This window comes from Cydia pomonella, chromosome 13 (genome assembly GCF_033807575.1).
Source record: "Cydia pomonella isolate Wapato2018A chromosome 13, ilCydPomo1, whole genome shotgun sequence".
NCBI classification, from domain to species: domain Eukaryota; kingdom Metazoa; phylum Arthropoda; class Insecta; order Lepidoptera; family Tortricidae; genus Cydia; species Cydia pomonella.
Genome location: NC_084715.1, coordinates 9,621,528 through 9,630,216, shown reverse-complemented (window position 1 = coordinate 9,630,216; position 8,689 = coordinate 9,621,528). Strand labels below are relative to the sequence as shown.

At 36.2% G+C, this 8,689-nt stretch overlaps 1 long non-coding RNA gene across 1 annotated transcript; it reads left to right on the top strand.

Moving 5' to 3' along the window:
* Positions 1 to 4,035: 4,035 nt before the first annotated feature.
* Positions 4,036 to 7,856, top strand: LOC133524156 (uncharacterized). The gene is made up of 4 exons (XR_009800334.1): positions 4,036 to 4,047; positions 4,816 to 4,893; positions 6,851 to 6,940; positions 7,666 to 7,856. It is a non-coding gene; the product is annotated as an uncharacterized LOC133524156 (long non-coding RNA).
* Positions 7,857 to 8,689: the final 833 nt, after the last annotated feature.

Genomic DNA, 8,689 nt, shown 5'->3' with positions numbered 1-8,689 from the left:
TATCAACCCACGATTTCAATGCGCGCTCAAGGCAAAAAAAATCAAAAAAGCTAATATGTTCGTATTTCTATGCGACGGATGGAGATCAAATAAATAAAATGTTATGTTTATTCATTAATGTTATTTACGAGATAATTTGATATATAAATTATGTTTGGTGTTGTTTAAAAAAAGTTGGTTAAAAAAAATGTATTACTCGACCAAATTAAGAAGGCTCCCTTTTACATGCATATTATTAGCAATCAGTTACCTTCTTAACGCAGTCGGATAATATAATGAAAAAGCACGAGTGTTATAATATACGGAAAAGCACGCGTGTTTAATATCTAGGATTATGAGTGAAAAATCGGTGGAATAAAAACGTCGTTTTGAGCAAGTGTGTTGAAAAATTTCTTAAAACGCGAAAGTTTTAAATGTTAAGGTTATACCTTAAGTCTCCTACAAAGAGTTTCTAATTTATTCTGAGCACAATTCTACTTTGTTATTTGTTATCTTCAATTATAAATAATAAAATAAATAGATTTCGTAACTTATTTACAGGCCGATTTCCAATTATTTCTTGACGTAGGTATTTGTTGTACGATTTTGTGCTAATTCTAGTGGAGACTGCGGGACCCTGAGGAACGACTGTTAAAAAAATTGTAAAGGAACTTGGTTGCCGGCTTAGAGATAGGGGCGATGGAATGCTCCGGATCGTATCTGGTGCAGGGAATTTCGTTGGCTATACAGCGTGATAAGGCTGCTAGTGCGTTGAGAACTTTTGGGCCGGATTAAATTCGGTTTTGTCTTTTTTTAATGATGTCGTGTCAGAATAATTAGCATAAGGGACAATGACGAAGCTTGTCGCGGATAGCTTTATTTTTTGTGTGTAGGTAATGATGACACCTGTTGCTGATTTATGGTTGTACCCACCTGACGAAGTCTACCTACGTTGCGGATTCAAATTTGTCAACCTATTGTAATGTAACCTATTGTACTTGTAATGTTGTCATAAACTTAATAAAATTCATTTCTGAGTTACATGATAATATCTTACTCGTACTCTTTATGTGTGTAGAATTAATTGTAGTTAAAGGCGATTATCACATGTTTGTTAAGTGGTCTTATACCTACGCGCCAGACACTATCACGAATGACATTACTATTAAGAAAGACTTTACTAGTGACAATCATTCTAGACTTCTACATAAGCTGAAATTATACGATGTGAGAGGAATAATACTTACCTACCTGGATCAAAAGCTACTTGGAAAACAGAAGGCAATGCACAGTAAGCTGCGAAATTGCATGGAGAAATCAAATTTACGGCTGATGGTACAGAAAAAAGCCAAATAAAAGAGACTAGACATACAATACAAAAGCAATCATAGAGGTCACATTTCAAAACCGTTAATAAAAGTATTTCGCAAGGTACTATTCTTAGGCCTTTGCTATTCGTTCTCTACATCAATTATCTACCGAAAGCCACTCTGAATAAAAGTATGTTTGCTGACGACACTTCTTTGATACTAAAATGTGATAAAAAAAATTGTACTTGACATAAATAATTCATTTAAGGACATAATTTACTTAGTGCAAGTAAATTAATATTAGGAATACTAAATTCATGCTATTTTCTTTATGTAACTCAAGCAATATTAATATACGTTTAATCAATAATAATGAAGAAGTTGAGAAAGTTGGCGGATTTTTTTTTTAGGCATAGACGAGCACAGGAACTGGAAAAAACATATTGAACAAGATTGTAAAAACCTTGATTACTGTATCAGTTGAAACTGTGCTTACAGCCTATTACAGATATGTATCGTCGTTCTTCTTTACGGACGGATAGTGTGGGGAAATGAATGGGGATAGAGCCTTCAGATTCTAGAAAAAGTGTATCAGGGCTATGTGCAACACATTGACGACTATTGCGTCCCACTATTAAAAATCTGCATATTTTACCCTTGCCCTGCCTCTAGGTATATACGCGAAGTAAGTGTGTCACCTGAAATCCACATTACTTTAAAATGAAAGGGCATGGAAAGGAAAACAAGAGTGAAAGTATTAAATGGACTAGTTAAAAGTATAAGTTAAAGTATTGGAGTAATGAAAAAGTAATGACACAGTCTTGATTTGCAGTATTGACAGCTGTGAAATGATTGCAACGGTAGAATGACGAATGAGAGAAAGAGTGACGGAAGATGATGAATATATTAAATGGATAATTTCAATAATTTGCAATTCCAGTAAAAATAAAACCAAGACCAGCATGCATCCGGCTTGCCCTTAAGCAATACGCATTAAAATAAGTAGCATTCGACGTGCTGTCGTGTTCACTGTGGTGCCACTTTGTATATAAAACGCACGTGGAAATATTATTGCCATTTTGCTGCAAGCCACGTACTACGCCACGGCTCTGGGTATATATATATATATATATTTAAAGTTTTATTTGAATGACAGTGAAACGTTTTACAAGCTTTTATTTAACTTGCCCTGTTAGTTAGTGTGGGTCAAATATTGGAAGCTAAATTTGACCCACTTCCAAATTTTGCATGCATATGTAAATCGGATGACAAGTCAATATTATGATAACGTCCATGTTATCATCACATCATGTTCAGCTCCAGCTGTACTGATGATGGAGACAGGAGGTAGCTATGGGATCTCTGTGATAAAACAACACAAACTAATTTTGTTTGGAGTACGAGTAGTTAGAATTGTCTCGATGAGTATTAGTTGCCTGCGAAAAGAAAAGTACAGTCAGCGATAAAAGCTTGTACCATTTTTTTTCCAAAAACTTTTGTTTTACAGTAGAATTTTAAGAAGGCGAGTAAACCTAGGAAATTACAAAGGAACAAAAATTATGGCGCGCCACGCGAAACTTGTGACGAAAAATTTACAGTCGCGCGGGTTTTGACGTTTTTCCTCAATAACTCTGAAAGCGATTACGACCTACTTCTGATCAAAATTTCGTTAGTCAAATCCCTCGGCTATACCACCAGGTATTTTATACTAAAATTAGTCTGCTATGGTATGCAGGGTAACGGTATACAATTGACAATAAATGAAAATTAGATATGTTTACGTTATTATTTTCTATTGAGATAACTTTAACCTTTTAAGGTTTTTCTTCAAGTTTGCCCTCGGAAATATAGCTTAGTTTCCGTGTGTATCATTAAAAATACGTTTGCCTTTCAACTTTTCTTAAAAACTGCAATTTTGCGGGAGCCGTGTAACGCGCGTAGCATGGTGGAATAATGTATAGCCGAAAAATTATCGTAGTAATTTTGGTTTATCGGCCATTATTTAGATATTTGTGAATTTGTACACGTATAATTTTATCATCACTTTTTTGTTTAAAAATACATGATCCTCATGGGAGCCTGGGGTCCGCTTGGCAACTAATCCCAAGAATTGGCGTAGGCACTAGTTTTTACGAAAGCGACTGCCATCTGACCTTCCAATTCAGTGGGTAAACTAGGCGGTATTGGGAGCCTATCAATCAATCAATCATAATTTATTCACAAGAACATATGGTACATGGGATGTTACAATAAAGATATAGAACCTTAATACGTTCGGCCGTTAGGCATGTGAAAATTAGTTTATCCTGTCTATAGTTTATGTCATCCACGATAAAGCGCAGATTTGTCAAATCTAACCTTTAATAACATTACATTACGAGTCAAGGCACGCGTATTCGTGAATGACACGATCTATATAATATGTATTCAACCGGCAACCCCTTACTTCCCGGCCTCTGTAGTAATGTACTATTTTGACTAGGTGACAATGGTTCGAGTAACGCTGGTCGTGATCGTTGTGGTGCTGATGGCTGCCTTCGCCAGTGTACAAGTATGTTTATTTAAAAAAAATACTGGTAATGCCACTATATTCATATTTTTATTGTAATTTCACTCTTGGCAAAAAACTGTCATTAATTCAGCATTTAGCTTTCTTGGGGTCTATATATTTTTTATATTAAAGGAGGTTTTTTTCCAAGGCTTGTTTTCATTGGATTGCTATTGATGAATAAAAATTTTATTCTCAGTGTGATGACTGGTAAGTATAAATTAAAATACTTATACAAATAAAATTTTATTATACTTATTTTATATATTTGGCAGTAAAGTCAACCTGCCTGTCTGCCCTAGTGGGTAGTGAGCCTGCCTATGAAGCCGATGGTTCCGGGTTCAAATCCTGGTAAGGGCATTTATTTGTGTGATGAGCATGATTATTTGTTCCTGAGTCATGGATGTTTTCTATATATTTAAGTATTTATATATTATATATGTTGTTGTCTAAGGACCCACAACACAAGCCTTATTGAACTTACTGTGGGATTTAGTCAATTTGTGTAAGAATATCCTATAATATTTATTTATCATAATTATTGTTGCTACAGAAATGCGGATTCAATAATACACTTTATTTATTTAAAGTAAGTAATGTCTCAGATCACATGTTTCTCGATTACATGCTATCTTGTTTATTTTTGGGCCGAGGTATGTATATTTTTCTGCTCGACGGATACGAAAAGTAGCAACTTCGTTTAGCGCAGCTGGCAGAAAACATTAAGACGGGTCACTCACGGTTTTTAAATTAATTTTCGACTTGAAAAACGTGAGTGTAATCGACGTCAATATATTCAATATCCCTGAGCCTCGCGGAAGTTTTCCCATGTGAGCAATTTTTAAATTAGAAACCACAATATTTAGTTTGATACTACTATCGATAAGGCAAAATTTAAGAGATTTTCTCGACTAATGTATTTGTATTTAGGTAAACTAGCATTGAGATGAATATTATGCTTATATATTCGGTTCACAGGCCACACCGGGTGATAGACTTATTATCAAAGGATGAGGCCGGAAAGGATTATATTTCTCGTTCCAAAGATGATGTACAGTAAGTTATCTATCTTAATCATAAATACATATCAAGTAAGGATGCTAAGCACGAAGAATATCGTACATTGACACACCATTTCCTATCTGTGTCGCACGCGCACAGTTCTGTCTCGATTGCACAGCGGCATCGGCATGCTTGTAGTTCTGTCCCTGTCCCGATTGATCGGCGACCCTGTGCGAGCGGGACAGCAATTTAATTATGCGCGTTACCGTATGAAATTCTTCGTGCTTTAGCTAAAATATCTTGCTGACTTAGCAGCAATAGTAGACGAAAACTTTTTTTTATCCTTTTTTAGGGTGCCTAATAATAAATACGTAATAAAAAGATAGCCGGATCCTCTCTAACTATGCTCCAGTGAAAATTACCTCGATTTAGTCACAGATTTTTCTATTTAAGATTTGTATGACGGAGCTGTTCGGCCGAATCGTCATCGCCTTACTCATAAAAACAGGTTAGGAGGAAGCCGGCTTGTAAACAATGACGATAAAGTGTCGTACGTACAGAAAGTGGAGTTTTGAAAAATCGTACCGCTTTTTAGGGTTCCGTAGCCAAATGGCAAAAAACGGAACCCTTATAGATTCGTCATGTCCGTCTGTCTGTCCGATTCTGTCACAGCCACTTTTTTTCCGAAACTATAAAAGCTATACTGTTCAAACTTGGTAAGTAGATGTATTCTATGAACCGCATTATTATATTTACACAAAAATAGAAAAAAAAAAACAATAAATTTTGGGGGTTCCCCATACTTAGAACTGAAACTCAAAAAATCTTTTTTCATCAAACCCATACGCGTGGGGTATCTATGGATAGGTCTTTTAAATCATATTTAAGTTTCTAATATCATTTTTTTCTAAACTGAATAGTTTGCGCGAGAGACACTTCCAAAGTGAAAAAATGTGTCCCCCCCCCCTTTGTAATTTCTAAAATAACAGAATGAAAAATCTAAAAAAAATATATGATATACATTACCATGCAAACTTCCACCGAAAATTGGTTTGAACCAGATCTAGTAAGTAGTTTTTTTAATACGTCATAAATGGTACGGAACCCTTCATGGGCGAGTCCGACTCGCACTTGGCCGCTTTTTAGATTACAATACGGTTGCCAAAAATTTAATTAGTAATCATGAGCATTTTTTTCTAGGGACTAGGACTAGGGGCTTCAGTGACTCGAATCCTGATTTTTGACTTTGAAAAAAACCACGAACATAGGTCTAAAACGTACTTTGAAAATTTGTAACAATTTATGCACAAAAGCTAAAAATATGAAAAGTACTACTAAAAACGCGTAATTTTATATATGAGGGAACTCAGCGTTTACTTCTTTCTTTTTTTAAACTTACATTAAAATTTAAAACATGATATCCGCGGTTCTGAGCACGCACATCCGTCTCGCTCACGCTTAAAACTCTCAGTAAGAGTGAGAGAAAAACATGCACCTACTAGGCCATAACTAAATAAATATGCACTACGAAACAGAATAATACTCTTCTTTTATTGACATTCAATTTAAACTTGATCCCTGATCCCCGCTCTGGGTCTTGGTTGGTCCGGCAAGTTTCCATCGCCATACAGCGTGGGAATGCTGCCGGCATAATGGGAACTTTCGGGCCGGGCTAGTTGCAAGGTGGGGATGGGCGTTAGATTATAGATAATTTGGACGAAGCTTGTTGCAGAAATGATGGGATGTTTTATTATATTAATGTAGATTTCAACTTTACTCTTAATTTTAAGAGCCTTCATGGTATTTTAATAGATATCAAAACTACTAAAGTTAATCATACCCTATTAAATAGGCATTATAAATCCACTTGAAGATGACTCCCGCTAGAACGACGCGGGCGAGGGGTCCGACACTGTTACTCGGATCGGACCCGAACCGTTCTAGTGAGTCATCTTTAACTCGGGCTTCGGTTCTTTCTATTTTGTTTCACTCACAGATTACTTCTGCACAGTTTGAATGACGGAGCTGCTCGCCCGAGTCATCATCGCCTTTCTCATGAAAATAGCAAGTTGGGAAGCTGGCTTGTTATCAATGATAGGCGGTAAATATATCATTTTTTTTTCATTACATATTATGCAGATAAACCTAGTCCCAAACTAAGCAAAGCTTGTATTATGGTTACTAGACGACGATATACATTCTAGTATAAATAAATACATACTTATAGACATAGAAAACACACATCACTCAGGAACAAATCTCTGTGTTCATCACACAAATAAATGCCCTTACCGGGATTCGAACCCAGGACCATCGGGTCACTACCCACTAGGCTAGGCCAGACTAGGCTAGGCTAGGTCGTCAAATATTCACTATGACTACCAACGCGATTGAAGTGAGAGTGTGAAGCGTCAGTCAGTGTGTCAGCATATGAGCTGTTATTTTATTACTCTTATTTTATGGATAAAAATTTGGGTGCACACATCTTACTCCAAAATATGTCCCATAGCTCCTTTGTTGGCGAATTAAGAATTATGGGACATATTTTTAAGTAGGTAAGTTGTATGCACCCATATTTTTACACTTGCCTGTACCCTTTAAGTATTTTAAACCTACCTGTCCCAGCCTAAGAACGTTCATGGTATTCGTTTCGGATGGACACCTTTAGTATTGGTAATGTTGGTATCCATTCAAATCGAACAAAAAATCGAGCAAACTTAATCTTACTCTATTAGCTCCTTTAGTAGGCATCAAACCCATCTACTAAATAACCCTGGATTCCGTTCTTTCTATTTGGCTTATCTAATAGATGATTTCTATTCACAGTGGCTCTGAATACGACGGAGTTGCCCGCTCGAGTCATCATCGCCTTTCTCATAAGACCAAGTTGCGAGGCTGGCTTGTAATCAATGATCGATAAGCTATTAATAAACATGGCGACGTGATTTAGGTTCTCACCTACCACTCACGTGTGTGCTTCACTCTCGTGTGAAGCGTTAGCCAGTGAATCAGCGTAATAGATGTTGTTTTATTTTCATACTATGGCTCCTAACCCCATTGAGCAATGCGGAAGCAGATCAGTGTGAAATCTTCGCTTAGATGCATGCAGATGTTAGGATATAAAAGATAAGTTTTCTAAGTAGGGACATAGTGCTTATCCCAGGAAAAATGCTTCCCTTTGTTATCTTGGAGTCAAAAAGGCGTAGAGGACTTATTTAAACAAAAAAAGGTTTTGGGTAGTATTTATAGTAAGAACGTTTCCATAATACCATAAACTTCTTTGACTTTTCTATTTCTGTGACTTAATATAACATTTTTGTACCATAGAATACTTTTCCTTAAAATCAAATAATGTAAAAAGGTGGAGCCCAAAATTTTGCTGAGACTCATGCAAGGTGCACCTGGAGGGTTCCTTACTCAAAACTAGACGACCACGAGGCCAATTTTTGGGTTAAATCTAAGGGGAGTTTTATTCATCATCCTATGTGGGGAAGTCACAGCCCAAGTGCTTAAGAAAATCGATGGTCTCCTTTAGGGATGGATGTCATACAGGTATATTATATAGGTACCTGTATAATATAGTTATGAATTATCGCAGTCATAAAAAGGAAAATTCAATATTATCTTCTTCCTGTAATAATATTTCCAATCTCTAACTTCACAAACTCTACACCATAGTCAAAACGGCCAAGCCACATATTTTGACTATAGTGTAGAGTTTGTGAAGCTGGGGCTTATAGAGTTAGAAGTTTGGCTCTACAAGAGATCTGATAACTTTTTGTCAGTGCGAATCTTATGGTTTCGTCTTAGCAATATTTTACATGAAAATGTTTTTGATGGGATTTCACTT